The sequence below is a fragment of the Erinaceus europaeus genome, chromosome X (genome assembly GCF_950295315.1).
Source record: "Erinaceus europaeus chromosome X, mEriEur2.1, whole genome shotgun sequence".
In the NCBI taxonomy this organism is placed as follows: domain Eukaryota; kingdom Metazoa; phylum Chordata; class Mammalia; order Eulipotyphla; family Erinaceidae; genus Erinaceus; species Erinaceus europaeus.
The window spans coordinates 23,732,183-23,752,417 of NC_080185.1; the positions used below are offsets into that span (position 1 = coordinate 23,732,183).

The following is a 20,235-nucleotide window of genomic DNA, read 5'->3' on the forward strand; positions in this document are numbered from 1 at the left end:
TGTGAATATGCAAACCTTTCATTTGATAACTTTTCTTAAAAAGAAATACCTTAAAAAGAGATTTTTAAGGATCAACCACACTCTTTGTCATAAAGAAGTAGAGAGTGAGACCAGAGAGGAACAGGGTGTTACTCCATCACTGCAGGATCAGGATTAGGAAGTCGACTAAGTAAACTGAAAAAGAAAAAGAGAAAGAAAGAAAGAAAGAAAGAAAGAAAGAAAGAAAGAAGAGGAAGGAAGGAAGAAGAAAGGAAGCAAAAAGAAAGAGAGGGAAAAGAAAGAAGAGAGAGAGAAAGAGAGGAAGGAAGGGAGGAAGGAAGATGGAAGAAGGAAGATAGGCAGAAAGGAAAGAGGTTGACCAGTTCTGTACATTTTTCACTACATTTACCTTTAAATCAAGGCAATACATGAGGACAGTTTTTAAATATCAATACGTACATATGGGCTTGTAATAAATAATAAATCAGCCTTCTGCCTCACCCCTCACACCTCTCCTTAGAGGCAGCCATCCTTTACAGATGTTGTTTTGTGTTCATCTGGTGATTTACTTCACTGTTGGCGAGCTAATATACCTCTCCTCCTAGTTCTTTTTTTAATTTCATTAGTAATCTAATAATGATTCACAAGACTGAGGGATAAGAGGGGTACAGTTCCATACAATTCCCATCACTAGAGTTCCATTACTCCTAATTCTTGACTTTCCTGTTTTTGCACCTAATCTGTTGACTCCCTACTATAAAACTTGAGGACATGGTTGCCCACTTTCCCATATTTGGAAGTATTATTCTTATAAGATCTTTAAAATTTACCTTTTAAAGTTGCATGTGGTAAACTTTACTATGTTTAGCATATGATCCTATGAGTTTAGACTAATACACAAAGAGGTGTGATGACTACCATATTAGTCCCAGAATCCTCCCCATGCTGTCCTCTGGAATCAGCTCCTACCTCCAGCACAGTCCCAAATGACCACCAATTAGCTATTTTATGCACCTATGATTTTGCCTTTTCCAGGAAATTAAAGAAATGGAATCATAGCACATGTAATCTTTTCAGACTGCTGAAGCAGTGTAACTGTATATAACAGTATGACTGATTTTGAGATTTGTACATCAGTTGTTCATCCTGTTGGATTGCTGAGTAGTAGTCCCCTGCATGGATGTACCACAGTTTATCTACTCACCACTCAAAAGACATTTGGGTTGTTTCCAGTTTGATAGTATTATTTTCTACTAATCCCATCAGTTACTTTTTAACTGCTAAACCTCCACCTCTTGAATCATCATCCTCTATGTCCTAAGTAGGGCTTCGTTTTCAGAATAGTGAATGAAATAGATTTCCAAGCACGATGCTTTCATTCAACTTTCCACACTTTTAAGTGGATTTAACTTGAGGGTGTGGTTTTTTATGGAGTCCTGCAATGCTCCTGGCAACCCTGTTCAGGGCTCCAGCTATAGAAAATGTCTCTTGCTTTCTCTAGTCCCAGATACCCTTGCTGCTGGGAAGATATACATTTACTCTCTTTTCTGACTATTGCTAACTCGGGCACTAATTTTGGGGGAAAAGACCTTTCTTCGTGTGGATTTAAGCTTTTGTCTGCCATGCTTTTCCTGTTCCAGCTGCCATTGCCAATGAACACAAAGCCACATTTCAAAGGAGACTGACAAATTATCCCCAGCTGCCAGAAGGAGGTTAGCTCTCTGTGTGTCCTCTGTCTCTCTTCGCTGATAACCAACAGGTTAACTTTCTAAAGGGAACTGACAAAAGCAGAAATTGTCCTTTCACCCAGATTGTTTTTCCCCCAAAATATGTAGATTTGCAGTTTGCCTCCTCTTCTTTCTAGTCCTAATTACACCAGGAAGTACAGTGTAAGTGACTACAAAAGATTATTGTTTGCCAGATTCATATTAATGCATTTCTGTTTTAAGTGCTTACAAGACATTTTTTTATTTCTTTTTTTTTTTATTTAAGAAAGGATTAATTAACAAAACCATAAGGTAGGAGGGGTACAACTCCATACAATTCCCACCGCCCAATCTCCATATCCCACCCCCTCCCCCGATAGCTTTCCCATTCTCTATCCCTCTGGGAGCAAGGAAGAGTACAAGGAAGGTCTTTCCTCAAAGAGTAGACATTTAGAAGTTGAATATCAACCTTGATCAGAAGGATTTATTTGTCCCTGTATTTCACTTGTATTTTTAAAAAATATTATTTAAGATATATTTCATCTATTAGATGTGAATGAAAGTTTCATGTGACGTAGAAAGAAAGGGAGAGAGAGAGAGAGAGAGGGAGAGAGAGAGAGAGAGAAAGAACAGAGCACCACTCTGGTGCATATAATACTGGGATCCAACCAGGAATCTCAGTCATCAAAGTCTGATGCTCTACCAATCAAACTATCCTTTTCAGCCACTTTGATTGCATTATTAACCTTCTTTGCATGTGTATTCTCTGCCCAGTACATGTACTGTGTGACAGGTGTGAGTCTACTGTCCAACACTTGCCCTATGCTAGCAGATGCTCAGCAAATTCCTTTCAAGTTGAAATGGTTCAAAACCACCATGTGTATACTGGCTTCTGAAGTAGTCCGTGTTAATATGGTGCGCTTGGAGTCCTCTAACACTACTGAGGATGAAATTGGCACAGCTCTCCCATAGGGTGACTGGGCAAAATGTACCAAAGCCTGAATGATGTTCTTAGCCTTTTGCCCAGCTAGTCTCTTTCTAAGGACTCATTTAAAAAATAATAGAGATGCATTAGCAATGATCAACTACTAGGAAGTTCTGTATAACATCATTTACAATAGGGAAAAAATTGGAAACAACTGAAAAGTTGCCCATAATAAGCAGTTATATGCAGTGACATTTGTTCTGTGACAGGTCATGTAAATGTTTAGAATCATGTTTACAAGAATATTTCATAGCTTGGGGGTTTGTTCACAATCTAAATGATGTGTATTTGGAAAAAGGGGAGAACACACAGTTAAACATTCAGTATGATCTCAAGTGTGTATAAGTGTATGAGTGTGTGTGTGCATGTGTATGTGTGTGTGTGTGTGTGTGTGTGTGTGTGTGTGTGTGTGTATAAAAGAATACTGGAAATAAATAAATAGAAATAGTAATAATGTTTATCTCTGGGTGGTATATTTCTGTAGGACTTTTAATTTCTAATTTCTTTTTTTAATATTTATTTATTTATTCCTTTTGTTGCCCTTGTTGTTTTATTGTTGTAGTTATTGTTGTTGTTGTTGTTGGATAGGACAGAGAGAAATGGAGAGAGGAGGGGAAGACAGAGAGGGGAAGAGAAAGAGAGACACCTGCAGACCTGCTTCACCGCCTGTGAAGTGACTCCCCTGCAGGTGGGGAGCTAGGGGCTCCAACCGGGATCCTTAACCAGTCTTTGCACTTCGTGCTTAACCCGCTGCACTGCCCAACTCCCTAATTTCTAATTTCTATAACTTATAAATTCTTTTTTTTAAAGATTTTGTTTATTTATTAATGAGAAATATAGGAGGAGAGAGAGAAAGAACCAGTTATCACTGTGGTACATGTGCTGCTGGGGATTGAACTTGGGACCTCATGCTTGAGAATCCAACGCTTTATCCATTGCACCACCTCCCGGACCACAACTTGTAAATTCTTTACAAAGAGCTTCCATTCCTGTATACTCTTTAAAATATATCTTTTGTGTTTGAAATAAACGCATGTTATTTTAGTAGACTGAGGGTTAACAGTCATGAGAGTCTAGAAATAAGATGTGTACCCATCTCTTGAAGCAAAAGCAATTTTTCAGATGCCATGTGGAAAGCTATGGCCACATTTAGTTTTCAGAAAGACAAAATGAAGTCCAGAAGTCTTTTCAGGTTTAATCGTTAGGAGTCCTAGTTTGATGTTGAAGGACAATATGTTCATTAGGGAGTCGGGCGATAGCGCATCGGGTTAAGCGCACATAACGCAAAGCGTTAAGGACCAGCGTGAGGATTCCAGGTCGAGCCCCTACTCCCCAGCTGCAGGGGAGTCGCTTCACAGGCGGTGAAGCAGGTCTGCAGGTGTCTATCTTTCTCTCCCCCTCTCTGTCTTCCCCTCCTCTCTCCATTTCTCTCTGTCCTGTCCAACAATGACGACAATAGCAACTACAATAACCAAACAAGGGCAACAAAAGGGAATGAATAAATAAATAAATATTTTTAAAAATGTGTTCATTATTGTTTCTGCAGTCCTAGTTAGACTTTATCCTCCAGCCCTGCCCTCTTTAAAGCTGTCCGGAGCTGAGGAACAAACTAGAAATAAATAAAAACTAATGTCTTTAAGATACCACACAGTCCTCCCTCCCTGTGTGCTCATGGCCACCTGCCCGTTATACTCCCCTGAGGTGGAGGGTGGAGTTGGCCAAAATAGAGGCTTTTCTGATCCAAGCATGAAAACTGCAAATGCTCAACAGAATGAAAACTTGGGAAGACTGAAAAGATGGAGACAGCACAGGGATAACCTTCCTTCTTTTATATTCTTAGCTTCACATAAAATAAATTGATGGATTCCGCTGGAGATTAAAACAAACCTAAAAAATCAGTTATAGAAATCAGATAAGAGTAAGAACTGGGGAGTTGGGCAGTAGCACAGTGGGTTAAGCACCAAGGATCCTGGTTCGAGCCCCTGGCTCCCCACCCTCAGGAAGGTCGCTTCACAAATGGTGAAGCAGGTCTGTAGGTATCTTTCTCTCCCCCTCTCTGTCTTCCCCTCCTCTCTGCATTTCTCACTGTTTTATCCAACAACAGTGACATCAGTAACAACAACAATAATAACTACAACAATAAAAAACAACAAGGGCAACAAAAGGGAATAAATAAATTTTTTTTTTAAAAAAAGAGTAAGAACTGTATTTAAAAGAACCTCTTTAAGAAAATAACAGCATCCTTGAATTTTTGAGCTGTGAGGGAAATACACCAACAAGTATAGGACGCATTCCAAATACCATATACAGGGTCCTCACTTAATGTCATAGATATGTTCTTGAAACTGTGACTTTAAGTGAAACAATATATAACAAAAGTAGGTCTAAAGTAACAATTTAATTCAACATCCATAAAGTTCTTTTTTATTTCTTTATTGGGGGATTAATGTTTTATAGTCGACAGCAAATCCAATAATTTGTGCATGCAGAACATTTCTCAGTTTCCCACATAACAATACAACCCTCACTAGGCCCTCTGCCATCATGTTCCAGGACCTGAACTCTCTCCTCTGCACCCACCCAGAGGTTTTTACTTTGGTTCAATACACCATGTTTTCCTTTTTTATTCTTATTGGCTTAATAATGGTCGACAAGACCATATGATAAAAGGGGTACAATTCCACACAATTCACACCACCAGAGTTCCATATCCCATTGCTTCCATTGGAAGCTTTTCTATTCTTTATCCTCTTGGAAGTATGGACACAGGATCATTATGGGGTACAGAAGTTGGAAGGTCTGGCTTCTCTGATTGCTTCCCAACTGAACATGGGCATTGACAGGTCAATCCGAACTCCCAGCTTGCTTCTATCTTTCCCTAGTGGGGTAGGACTCTGGAGAGATGGGGTTCCAGAGAACATTGATGAGGTAATCTTCTGAGAGAAGTCAGGTTGGTGTCATGGTAGCATTTGCAAATTGGTGGCTGAGAAAACATTGAGATATAAAGCAGTACAAATAGTTCATTAATCAGGAACCTAAAGTTAAGAATATAGCAGATAAGATTTGGGGTCTCCATTTTGGAAAAAGCTAGTAGGCCTATTTTAGGTATATTCTTTTTAAAAATATAAATCCCATAACAACTTGTAAAAAAGAATAAATAAATAAATAAATAAATAAATAATATGGCAAAATAACCGGCCGTTTCATTAAATGACACAATGTTATCTAAAAAAAATCTGATTAAATGTCTCAAGTATAATGACCAAATGTTATCTCATAAAAAAAAAAAACATACCTCAATGTATCCCACTTAGCAGATGATGAAATCAGAGCTCAGGGAGGTTTGGGGGGTGACTTAATCTGAAGTTCTTCCTTTATACCTCACTAGCTACATGAAAATGATTCACTCCCTCAACAAAGACAGCAAATTGAAATTTGACTGTTTTGCACTGTGTCTTCAGAGATCAGTGATGAGATTAATGAATAGGAGATGTGAAATCCTAAAAGTGAACTGGGGATTTGTGCCTTCAAGAAGACAGAATAGATGTACTTTTCTCCATTCTTCTCACTAAGTACAACTAAAAACCCTGGACATGATATGTAGAACAAATCTAAGAAAATTCAGAAAAATAGAGAGAAGAGGGCATGCTAGCTAAGGATCTTAGAGACCAAAGAATGACATGGTGTGACTCCCTTGGGTTTTCTTTATGCCTTATATATCCCAGACTGGCTGCTGGAGAAGTCAGAAAATGAGAAAACATCAACAGGAACAGACACACAAAGAAGTCTGCTTTCTCAAGACAATGGATGAGGAAAGGGACAACCTGGAAAAATAGAAACTTTTCAGACAATTACAGCTGTGCTATAACCGAGATCAACAAGAGAAACTGTGACACCCCCAACCTGCCCATGCCAGTAAAGGTCAAGTGGGGACCCTGGCCTTCTATCCTCAATCTGGCAGTAACAAGGCATGCTGACCCCCACCCCACCCCCTGCCACTTAACTCAGCCAGTGTCAGAAGAAAATAGCAGAAAGTTTAAATAAATATCTAGAGTCTCATTACACAATATCCTAAATTAACAATTTTAACTGAAAAGTATTCATCAAACCCCAAACCAGGAAGATCTCAAGCTAAATGAAAAAACACAACTAATAGATGCCAAAACCAATATGACAGGGATATGAAAATTATCTGACAATTTTTAAGCAGCTATCATAAAAATATTTCAATGAGCAATTACAAGAATACTTGAAACAAAAAGAATAGGCTGTTTTGGCAGAGAAATAAAAATCTCAGCAAACAGGAAGTTATGGAGAAGAACCAAATGGAAATTTTAGAACTGAAAAACTCAGTGTGTGGGCTCAACAGAAGAACTGAGGGGACAAATACAGTAATTGGTGAATTTGGAGATGTAATAATAGAAGTTATATAGAAAGTAGATGGGGAAATAAAGAATATCTCAGGAACCGATGAGGTCATAATAAAACATAAAACATACAACATCCGGGGCTCAGCGTTCGTGCAGCGGGTTAAGCGCACATGGCACAAAGTGCAAGGACCGGCTTAAGGATCCCAGTTGGAGCCCCCAGCTCCCCACCTGCAGGGGGGTCGCTTCACAAGTGGTGAAGCAGGTCTGCAGGTGTTTATCTTTCTCTCCTCCTCTCTGTCTTCCCCTCTTCTCTCAATTTCTCTCTGTCCTATCCAACAACAACAATAACAAACACAACAAGGGCAACAAAAACAATAAAGCATACAACATCTACCATAACATCAGAATCCAAAAAGGAGATAACAAGAATGAAAAGCACTTGAAAAACTTATGGTTGAAACTTTCTAAATTTGGGGGAAGACATAAGCCTACATATTCAAAAGGTTAAGAAAAACCAAAATAGGGAGAAAGGAAAACATTCATACTCAGACACATCATTGTCAAACATCTGAAAACTATAGACAATGAAAAAAAAATATTGAAAACACACAGAGAAAAGATATTGCTTATAAGGAAAGGAAATTTTGAATAGGAAACTGGCACATATTTTAAGTGTTGAAGGGGAAAAAAATCAACCAGGAATCTTATATCCCACAGGCATACACTTAAGGAATAAAAGGGAAATCAAGACATACACTAATGGACAAAAACAAGGAGAATCTGTCACCATCATATTTACCATAAATGAATAGCTCAAGGATGTTCTCTAAGCAGAAAAGAAATATAAAAGAAGAGTTGTTTGCAACGTCAAAAACAATAAAAAAATGTGAAGGGGCCAGGTGGTGGCATACCTGGTTGAGTGCATGTGTTACAATGCCCAAGGACCCGGGTTTAAGCCCCCGGTTCCCACTTGCAGGGGGGAGTTTCTCTCTCTCTCTCTCTCTCTCTCTCTCTCTCTCTGTCTCTCTCCTTCCCTGTTCTCCTCAATTTCTGCCTGTCTCTATCCATTAAATAAATAAAGATAATAATTTTTTTAAAAAAATGTGAATAAACCCAGCTGACTTTCCTTCCACTCAAGTCTTCTAGGGTATGCACAGAGGTTGAAACAAAAAATATACAATTGTTTGATATGCTTCTAAATGTTTATAAAAGAAATTTTTATGTATTAAGAACAAATATTTATCCATAGAGTTTAATTATATTATAAAACTGGAGAAGGTAAAGGGATATAAATCAAGGTAAGATTTCCATACTTCATCTGAACTGATAACACCATAGTTAGATGATGATATGATAAATTCTGCATATATAATATTATACCCAGAGGATATAAACTCATAATCATGGCTTTTGGTTGTTTTTTTTTAATTTATTTAAGAAAGGATTAATTAACAAAACCATAGGGTAGGAGGGGTACAATTCCACACAATTCCTACCACCCAAACTCCATATCCCACGCCCTCCCCTGATAGCTTTCCCATTCTCTATCCCTCTGGGAGCATGGATCCAGGGTCATTGTGGGTTGCAGAAGGTGGAAGGTCTGGCTTCTGTAATTGCTTCCCCGCTGAACATGGGCGTTGACTGGTCGGTCCATACTCCCAGTCTGCCTCTCTTTCCCTAGTAGGGTGGGTCTCTGGGGAAGCTGAGCTCCAGGACATATTGGTGGGGTCTTCAGTCCAGGGAAGCCTGGCCGGCATCCTGATGACATCTGGAACCTGGTGACTGAAAAGAGATTTAACATACGAAGCCAAACAAATTGTTAAGCAAGCATGGACCCAAAGCTTGGAATAGTGGAGAGGAAGTGTTAGGGGGGTACTCACTGCAAACTCTAGTGTACTTCTGCTTTCAGGTATATATTTTGCAGTAGTTTACAGATATGTGTGAACATATGCTCTCTCTCACAGAAACTGGTGTATATCTAGGCTTTGGGACTTTGATAGAAAGTGAAGCACCTGAGGTGGAATTAGAGTATACTATGAAAGGAAAGGTCTCACCCGAGTAATGAAGCTGAAGGGTTGTCATTCCACATGTGAAGTCTCTGGACACAGTCCGAAGTGAAGCATGTTGAGGTGGCAATCGTTGTGTTGGTTAGGTTGTGATCGGCGAATGCAATATTATTTGATATGGATTGGGAGAGGCATACGGGAAAGTGGGCCCTATCCAAGGGTGCCAGGACTGGGGGAAGTAGAGGCTCTATAGTGGAGATGTGAGGTTCCTGCTGTCTTAGGGTTCAAAAAGACAATCAACAGTTAATGTTATCATCACATTATTTGGTAATTGAGTTAACTTTGAAAAGTCCTTTTGTTAGGGTTTGCTGTACAGTACCCAGTATCTTGTATATAGCTGTGCTATTGGTTGCTTCTGATCGACTTGGTCTAGGCTTTTGAGAGAGTCTGCATATCAATTACACAGCCTATATATTGAAAAGATTCAGTTTGTGTTTTGAAAAACTTCGAGACATACAATTAATTTTCCCCCTCTCATATTAATTAACAAATGATTTATATGACTACATTTTACTAGGAGTGTACATAAACACCATTCCCACCACCAAAAGACTGTGACCCATCCCTCCCATCCACTCCCACCCCCCACTGTCCCAGGAAGCTGCATGTCTACCCCTCACCACAGGGTTTTTACTTTGATGCCCTATTGGTTGTTTTTTTGTTGTTGTTTTTTGTCATCAGACAAAGGATTGAACCTGAGACGTCAGAGCCTCAGGCATGAAAGTCTTCTGCATAACCATTATACTGTTTTCCCAACCCTCTCATTCTCTCTTTTATAAACATAAATACATATATTTTTTAATATTTATTGAGAAAATCATGACACATGTTTACACAGAAAAACATAGGAAAACACATCAGGACTTCCCTTCCCCATATATAGGGTACTAGCATTTCTTTTTTTATTATTATTTCTTTATTGGGGGATTAATAGTTTGCAGTCAAGAGTAAAATACAGCAGTTTGTACATGTGTAACATCTCTCAGTTTTCCACATAACAATTAACCTCCACTAGGTCCTCCCCTGCCATCATGTTCCAGGACCAGAGCCCTCCCCCTCCACCAACCCCCAGAGACTTTTACTTTGGTGCAATATACTAACTCTAGTCCAAGGTCTGCTGTTTTTGTTTTTCAACTTCTGTCTATGAGTGAGATCATCCCATATTCATCTTTCTCTTTCTGACTTATCTCACTTAACATGATTCCTTCAAGTTCCATCCAAGATGAGACGAAGAAGGTGAATTCACCATTTTTAATAACTGAGTAGTATTCCGTTGTGTATATAGACCACAACTTAATCAGCCACTCATCTGTTGTTGGACACCTGGGTTGTTTCCAGGTTTTGACTATTACAAATTGTGCTGCTATGAACATAGATACACACAAATATTGGATGGTTGTGTTGGGTTCCATAGGATATATCCCCAGGAGAGGAATTGCAGGGTCATTGGGTAGGTCCACTCCTAGCCTTCTGAGAGTTCTCCATACCACTCTCCACAGAGGCTGGACAAATTTACATTCCCACCAGCAGTGCAAGAGGGTTCCTTTGTCCCCACAACCTTTCCAGTATTTGTTGCTGCTACCTTTTCTGATGTATGACATTCTCACAAGAGTGAAGTAGTATCTCATTGTCTTTATTTGCATTTCTCTGACGATCAGTGACTAGGAGCATTTTTCATATGTTTGTCGGCCTTTTGGACCTCTTCTATGGTGAATATTCTGTTCATATCCTCTCCCCATTTTTGGATGGGGACATTTGTCTTTTTGTTGCTAAGTTTGGTGAGCTCTTTATATATTTTGGTTATTAGCCTCTTGTCTGATGTATGGCATGTAAAGATCTTCTCACATTGAGTAAGGGATCTCTTTGTTTGGATGGTAGTTTCTTTTTCTATGCAGAAGCTTTTTAATTTGATGTAGTCCCATTTGTTTGTTTTTGTCTTCTTTCTAATTGGATTTGTATCATTAAAGATGCCTTGAAAATTTCAATGATTTCCATATATCTGGTTGCTTTAGGATTGCTTTGTTCCTCTTCCTCTAAGTCCTTAAGGCGTGAGTGCAGTAAGGTTGTTTATTTGAGCTTTTTCTTGTTCTCTAATGTGTGCTTGTATGGCTATGAGCTTCCCTCTCAGTACTGCTTTAGCTGTGTCCCAAATATCTTGATAGCTTGTGTCTTCATTTTCATTTGTTTCCAGGAACATTTGAATTTCTTGCTTGAGTGTCTCTTTGACCCAGTGGTTATTAAGCAGTATATTGTTGAGTTTCCAAATTTTGTGACTTTTAATAATTTTCTGTTTGTTGCTGAATATTAGCTTTACTAGACTGTGGTCTGAGAAGATACTTGTGATGATTTCAGTGCTCTTGAATTTGTTGATACTATCTTTGCAGCCTAATATGTGGTCTATCCTTGAGGATTGCTGTATGGATTTGAAAAGAATGTGTATTCCAGTTTCTTGGGGTGAAGAACTCTGAAAATGTCCAGGAGGTCTAGTCTGTCCATCTCTTAATTTAATTCTCCTGATTCTTTGTTGATTCTCTGCTTAGTTGACCTAAGTGTGAGAATGGGGTGCTTAAGTCTTCCACTATTATTGTATTACTATTATTGTATTACTATTGATGTATTTTTGTAGTTCTTTTAGTAGGTGTCTGATGTATTTAGAAGGGCCCTCATTGGGTGCATAGATGTTAATAATTTTTAAATCTTCTTGGTTGATTGATAATCTAATCATTATGTAATGGCCTTGCCTATCTTTTATAATGTTATTTAATTTACAGTCTATTCTGTCAGAGATGAGAATGGCTTTCCCTCCCCTTTTTTGTGGTCCGTTAGCCTGTATGATAGTTTTCCATCCTTTCACTTTAAGTCTGTGTTTGTCTTGTTGGGTCAGGTGAGATTCTTGCAAGCAGCATGTGGTTAGGTTCTGTTTTCTGATCCATCCTCCTACCCTGTGCCTTTTAATGAGTGAGTTTAAGCCATTGACATTTATTGATATTATGGATTTAAGGTTTTGCAGTGCCATTATTCAACAATTTTTATTTGTTCTGATATATGGAGAGTGTTATGGTGATGTTCTTGTAAGAGGTCTTTTAGAACAGCAATACCTATCTATTGCCTTCTTAAACCCTAAGACAGCAGGAACCTCACACTTCCTCTATAGAGCCTGTATTTCCTCAGACCTGGAAACTCTAGGGTGGGACTCACTTTCCTACATGCTTCTCTCAACTCATACCAAATGATATTGCATCTGCTGATCCCAACCTAGACAATGCAATGAGTACCACCTCAGCATGCTTCATGTCAGACTGTGTCCAGAGACATCAGGCATGGAATGTCAACCCTTCACCCTCATTACTCCGGTGAGACCTTTCCTTTCATAGGATTCCTAATTCCATTTCAGGTGGTTCACTTCCTAACAAAGTCCCAAAACCTAGATATAGACCAGATCCCATGAGAGAGGGCATATGTTCACATGTATTCATAAATTAGAGCAAAATATATACTTTAAAGCAAAAGTTCGCAATAGTCTGCAGTGAGTCAGTATATGCAGCAAGCAAGTAGAAAGACCTAAAAAGACACCATAAAGTTCCTAATGAAATAGTGTCTACTTAGACCCTAGACACCCTCTTCACCTACTTTCTATTATACCTCCCTCACTCACTCCAAAGCTAGCCTTATCAAAGAAAGAACTGCAAAAGCTTAATAAGGGCAAGAGACTGGCATACTTTAGTCACTATCAGGCCACCCCATTAGCTGAGGCCCTAGTCAGGGAGTCCTGAGGTTCCCAAACAGATAGGATGGACCTAGACCCCGAATAGATCCCTCCCTCCATTGTTTCTGGTCATCTCTATCAGGAACAACAAAATAGACCCCTTTGTGGGCCCCCATAGGACCTTGCCCTCAACATGGATCAACCACGGTATAAAATGTTTCATCCTCTGAAGGGAGTATGTTGTAGACAACATACTTTAATGCTACACCTGAGGAAGATGGGTTCTGAAATTGAGGCAGCTTAGAATGTTCCTACTTATGACTACAGAATATGAGCTCAGATCTACAGCAATGCAGAAGTCACATAGGCTCCTAAGCTGAATATGGGCTCCAGATCACATCAAATTGATGGGGTTTACAGTCAACAATATTTATACACCGTTCCCATATTTGGGAGTTACTCTCTTCCCTGATCCAGATTTTTGGGGATTTTTTTTCCAGCCATGCCATCATCTCCCCAGACAATAACTTGGATCCACCTGCATATCAGATGTCAGGCTCAGGAAAAAAATGAAAATGAAAACTAGTATAGTCATGGGCTCTTTGGAATATAACTAAAATAGGACTACTAACTATCTGCAAAACAGACACACACACACACACACACACCGCCAACTCTTCATCTGAACTATTCCAGCCTTTAGGTTCAACAATTTGTTTGGCTCTATATGTTAACTCTTTTTTCAGCCACCAGGTTCCAGATGCTACCATGATGCCAACCGAACTTCTCTGGGCAGACAACCCCACCAATGTGTCCTGGAGCCCCTCTTCCCCTGAATCCCACCCCACTAGGAAAAGAAAGAGAGAGATAAGTTGGGAGTATGGATCAACCTGCCAACACCCATGTTCAGTGGGAAGCAATTACAGAAGCCAGACCTTCCACCTTCTGCACCCCATAATGACCCTGGGTACATACTCCCAGAGGGATAAAGAATAGGAAAGCTATCAGGGGAGGGGATGGGATACAGAGTTCTGGTGGTGGGAATTGTGTGGAGTTGTACCCTTCTTAACCTATGGTTTTTGTCAGTGTTTCCTTTTTATAAATTAAAATTTTAAAAAATGGAAATTTTTCGAAAAAGAGTTCTGCCGATATTTTCCTCTAAGTATTTGATAGTGCCTGGCCTAACATCCAAGTCCTTGATCCATTTGGAATTTACCTTTGTGTTTGGTGAAATGTAGTGGTTCAGCTTCATTCTTCTGCATGTTTTAACCCAATTTTTCCAACAACGTTTATTGAAGAGACTCTCCTTTCCCCATTTAATAATCTTGACAAAATTCAGTTGTTCATAGGTGTGGGGGGCTTACTTATGGGCTCTCAGTTCAATCCCACTGGTCAGTGTGTTCATGTTCCAGTACCAAGCAGTTTTGATGACAATGGCTCTATAATACAATTTAAAATCTGGGAGTCTGATGCCTCCAGTTCTGTTATTTCTTCTTAAGATTGTTTTGGCAATTCTAGGTCTTTTCTGGTTCCAGATAAAAATCTTCAGCTTTTGTTCTATTCTCCTTTTTAAAAATTGGGTAGGATAGATTGCACTAAATTTGTAGATGGCTCTTGGTAGTATATTCATTTTGATGGTGTTAATTCTTCCAACCCATGAACATGGAATATCTTTCCACTTCTCTGTGTCTTTTTCTATTTCCTTGAGTAGTGACTTATAATTTTCAGTATACAAGTCTTTCATTTCTTTGGTTAGGTTTCCTAAATATTTTATTGTTTTTGTTACTGTACTAAAAGGGATTGATTTCTAAATTTCTTCTTCAGCTAGCTTATTGTTTGCATGAAAGAATGCCACTGACTTTTTTATGTTAATTTTGTAGCCCCATACATTACTATATTGCCTGGTAATTTCCAAGAACTTCCTGCTAGATTCTTTAGTTTTTTCTCTTTTTTTTTAATATTTATTTATTTATTCCCTTTTTCCCTTTTGTTGCCCTTGTTGTTGTATTGTTGTAGTTATTATTGTTGTTGTTGTTTTTGTTGTTGTTGTTGGATAAGACAGAGAGAAATGGAGAGAGGAGGGGAAGACAGAGACAGGGAGAGAAAGATAGACACCTGCAAACCTGCTTCACCACCTGTGAAGCGACTCCCCTGCAGGTGGGGAGCCGGGAGCTTGAACCGGGATCCTTACATTGGTCCTTGCGCTTGGCGCCATCTGCACTTAACCCTCTGTGCTACCGCCTGACTCCCGATTCTTTAGTTTTTTCTATGTATACTATCATGTCATCTGAAAATAGTGAGAATTTAACTTCTGTTTCATCGGCATCCCTTTAATTCCTTGCTCCTTCCTGATTGTTATGGCAAAAACTTCCAACACTATGTTGAATAGTAATGGTGACAGTGGGTATCCCTGTCTAGTACCAGATCTGAGGGGCAATGCTTTCAGTTTTTCACCATTGAGCATAATGTTTATTGTAGGTTTGCTATATATGTACTCCACTATCTTGAGAAAATTTCCATCTATTGTCATTGTTGGTGGTGCTTTAATCATAAAAGCATGTTGGATTTTGTCATAGGCTTTCTATGCATCTATTTATCAATAGATCATGTGGTTTTTGTTCTTGTTCTTTTATTTCTTTGTTGGGAGATAATGGTTTACAGCACCAGCTTTTTTTTTTTTAAAAAAAAAAAAGGAGACATTAACAAAACTGTAGGATAAGAGGAGTACAAATCCACATAATTCCCACTACCAGATCTTCGTATTCCATCCCCTCCCCTGATAGCTTTCCTATTCTTAAACCCTCTGGGAGTATGGACCCAAGGTCATTGTGGGATGCAGAAGGTGGAAGATCTGGCATCTGTAATTGCTTTCCCGCTGAACATGGGCATTGACTGGTTGATCCATACTCCCAGCCTGTCTCTCTCTTTCCCTAGTGGGGAAGGGCTCTGGGGAAGCAGAGCTCCAGGACACACTGGTGGGGTCATCTGTCCAGGGTAGTCTAGTCGGCATCATGCTAGCATCTGGAACCTGGTGGCTGAAAAGAGAGTTAACATACAAAGCCAAACAAATTGTTGAGCAATCATGGACCTAAAGACTGGAATAGTGCAGATGAAGTGTTGGGGGGTACTCACTGCAGACTATTGTGTACTTTTGCTTTCAGGTATATATTTTGCCCTAGTTTATGGATACGTGTGAACATATGCTCTACCTCAGGGGACCTGGTCTATATCTAGGTTTTGGGACTTTGTTAGAAAGTGAACCACCTGTAATGGAATTAGAGAATACTATGAAAGGAAAGGTCTCATCTGAGTAATGAAGCTGAAGGATTGTCATTCCACAACCTGAAGTCTCTGGACACAGCCTGAAGTGAAGCATGCTGAGGTGGTGCTCGTTGCATTGATTAGGTGAGCATCGGTGGATGTAATATTATTTGGTATGAATTGAGAGAAGCATGCAGGAAAGTGCGGCTCACCCTAAGCTTCCAGGACTGGGAGAAATATAGGCTCTATAGTGGAAATGTGAGGTTCCTGCTGTCTTAGGGTTCAAGAAGACAATAGGTAGTCATTGTTATAATCACATTGTTTGGTAATTGATTTAACTTTGAAAAATCCCTTTGTTAGGATTTGCTGTATAATATCCAACATCACCGTAATTTATGTCCTTTGACATTATTTGTATTTAGCTGTGCCAGCAGCTTATTTTTTTATTTGGTCTTGCTTTTATTGATGTGGTGGATCACATTGATTGATTTACGTATATTAAATGAACCTTGCTTCCCTGGGATAAAACCCACTTTGTCATGATGAACAATCTTTTTAATATGCTGCTTTATCCAGTTGGCTAGAATTATGTTCAATATTTTAGAATCTACATTCATCAGAGATATTGGTCTTCAGTTTTCTTTTTTTTCTTTTTCTTTCTTTTTTTTTGTTCTATCACTGTGTGTTTTTGGTATCAGAGTGATGTTGGCTTCATAGAAGCTAGAAGGGAGTATTCCTATGTCTCAATCTTTTGGAAGAGTTTTAAAAATAAAGGAATTAACTCTTCCTTGACGGTTTTGTAGAATTCATTTATAAAACCATCCGGTCCAGGACTTTTATTCTTGGGAATGTTTTTGATAACTGTTTTCCATTTCTTTGGCTGTAATTGGCCTGTTAATACTTTCTAGTTCCTCTTTGTTTAATTTTGGAAGTTTGTAGGTATCTAGGAATTTGTCCATTTCTTCCAGGTTTTCTAGCTTGGTGGCATGTAATTGTTCATAGAAGCCTCGTATGTTTTGTTGGATTTTCTGTGTCTGTTGTGTTATGTCCTCTTTCATTTACAATCCTATTTACTTATGTCTTCTCCCTTTTTTTTTTTTAGTGAGTCTGGCTAAGAGTTTGTCCATTTTGCTTACTCTTTCAAAGAACCAACACTTAGCTTCATTGATCTTTTCTATGGTTTTCTTATTTTCAATGTTATTTATTCCTGCCATAATTTTAGTTATTTCAGTATTTATTAATCCTTTAGGGTTGCTTTGTTCCTCTTCTTTTAAGTCTTTAAGTTGTGCAGTCAGGTTACTTGAGCTTTTGTTTTCCAATGTGTGCTTATATGGCTATGAACTTCCCTTTCACTACTGCCTTAGCTGTGTCCCAAATATTTTGATAGCTTGTGTCTTCATTTTCATTGAACTCTCGAAACATTTTGATTTCTTCCTTAATTTCCTTTCTGACCCAGTAGTTGTTAAGTAGTGTACTGTTGAGTTTCCATATTTGTGGACTTTTACTAATTTTTTAATCTTTTTTTATATATACTTATTTATTTTTCCTTTTGCTACCCTTGTTTTTTATTATTATAGTTATTAATGTCATTGTTGTTGGATAGGACAGAGAGAAATGGAGAGAGGAGGGGAAGACAGAGAGGAAGAGAGAAAGACAGACACTTGCAGACCTGCTTCACCGCCTGTGAAGCGACTCCCCTGCAGGTGGGGAGCCGGGCGCTCAAACCAGGATCCTTACACCAGTCCTTGTGCTTTGCGCCACATGCACTTAACCCGCTGTGCTACCGCCGGACTCGCTTTACTAATTTTTTGTTTGTTGCTAAGTGATAATTTAATTGCACTGTGGTCTGAGAAGATGCTTCAGATGATTTCAGTGCTCTTGAATTTTTGACACTGTCTTTGTGGCCTAACATATGGCTATACTTGAGAATGACCATGTGGACTTGAATAGAATGTGCATTCCAGTTTCCTTATTTATATTTATTTATTTATTATTATTATTATTTAAATATTTATTTTATTTATTTATTCCCTTTTGTTGCCCTTGTTGTTTTATTGTTGTAGTTATTATTGTTGTTGTCGTCGTTGTTGGATAGGACAGAGAGAAATGGAGAGAGGAGGGGAAGACAGAGAGGAGGAGAGAAAGATAGACACCTGCAGACCTGCTTCACCGCCTGTGAAGCGACTCCTGTGCAGGTGGGGAGCCGGGGTTCGAACTGGGATCCTTATGCCGGTCCTTGTACTTTGCGCCACCTGCGCTTAACCCGCTGCGCTACAGCCCGACTCCCGTATTCCAGTTTCTTTGGGTGAATGTCCAATAGTTCTAGTTTATTTATCCCTTCATCTAATTCCCTCGTTTATTTATTAATTTTCTGCCTGGATGATCTGTCAAGTTGAGAGAGTAGGGTTTGAAATACCCTACTATTACTGTGTTGGTGTTAATATATTGCTGTAGCTCTTTCAGTAGATGTTTGATGTATTTAGATGACCTCTCATTGGGTGCATAGATGTTAATAATTTTTAAGTCCTCTTTATTGACTGATCCTCTGAGCACTAAGTAATGTCCTTGTCTTTTTTATTTTATTTATTTTAAGGTCTATCATGTCAGATATGAGAATAACTGTTCTTCGCCTTTTTTGTGTTTGAGATAATTAGTGTTTTCTTTCGGAGTCTCATTTACTGTTTCCCCATTTCTGACGACATTACTTTCCAAAGGTTTCCACACTCCTGTGAAAAAAATGCCTCAGTCAGTGTTTGATGTCCTCATTCTTACATACTTCTACCTTTTGTGGGATTTTATCTGGACTTTTTCCCTAGTTCACTTCTCCAGTGTTTCTTCTCGGTTTAACCATTATGTTTCATGTGTTATGAGGTCCATTTCTCAATACTTTTCAATCCACTAATCACACTTGCCTGGGTTGACTTATGTCTAAGTAAGGCACTTAAGAGTTCATAGTTGTGAAAATATGAACAGGCCAATTACAGCCAAAGAAATGGAAACAGTTATCAAAAACCTTCCCAAGAATAGAAGTCCTGGACTGGATGGTTTTATAAATGAATTCTACAAAACCATCAAGGAAGAGTTAATTCCTTTACTTTTAAAACTCTTCCAAAAGACTGAAGACACAAGAATACTCCCTTCCAGCTTCTATGAAGCCAACATCACTCTGATACCAAAAACACACAGTGATAGAACAAAAAAAAAAAAAAAAGAAAGAAAGAAAGAAAAGAAAACTACAGACCAATATCTCTGATGAACATAGATTCTAAAATATTGAACATAATTCTAGCCAACTGGATAAAGCAGCATATTAAAAAGATTGTTCATCATGACAAAGTGCAGTTTATCCCAGGGAAGCAAGGTTGGTTTAATATATGTAAATCAGTGTGATCCACCACATCAATAAAAGCAAGACCAAATAAAAAATAAGCTGCTGGCACAGCTAAATACAAATAATGTCAAAGGACATAAATTATGGTGATGTTGAGTATTATACAGCAAATCCTAACAAAGGGATTTTTCAAAGTTAAACCAATTACCAAATAATGTGATTATAACAATAACTATCTATTGTCTTCTTTAATCATGATTGGTGGCTGTAAAACATTTTCACCCCAACCTAGGTCCTTTTCCACCATCATGCACCAGGAGCCCAAACTATCCCTACCCTACTCTCTCCCCTTCCTTCCCCTAGAGTCATTTGCTTTGATGTAATACACCAAACCCAGTCCAAGTTTTACTTTGTTTTTCCCCTTTCAGTTCCTGTTTAAGTTCTGTATGAGTGAGATCATCTCATAGTCATTCTTCCATTTCAGACTTATCTCACTTAACATGATTAACATGATTCTTTCAAGCTCCTAGGAGTGGCTAAGAAAGCTGTTCATTTCTAACTCCACAGCCTTAAGGTCAGAAAGATACTTTTCATGATTTCAATATCCATGTGTCTATGAAGACTGTCTTTGTTTCCCAACATATAATCAATCCTTGAAAAACTTATTTCAAATATAATTGTATAGGGAGGTTGAAATAAAATAATGGAAAAGTATATATCATGTAAACATTAGTCAAAAGAAAACATAAATTTCTCTATTAATATCAGATAGGCTCTTTCTGAGTAAAGAAAACTCCCAGAGGTAGAAAAGGGCATTATGATAGATGCTAA

At 38.6% G+C, this 20,235-nt stretch overlaps 1 protein-coding gene across 6 annotated transcripts in view; it reads left to right on the plus strand.

Moving 5' to 3' along the window:
* Positions 1-20,235, plus strand: part of PLAC1 (placenta enriched 1) — a 260,395-nt gene that overhangs the window by 191,199 nt on the left and 48,961 nt on the right. The window lies entirely within an intron of this gene.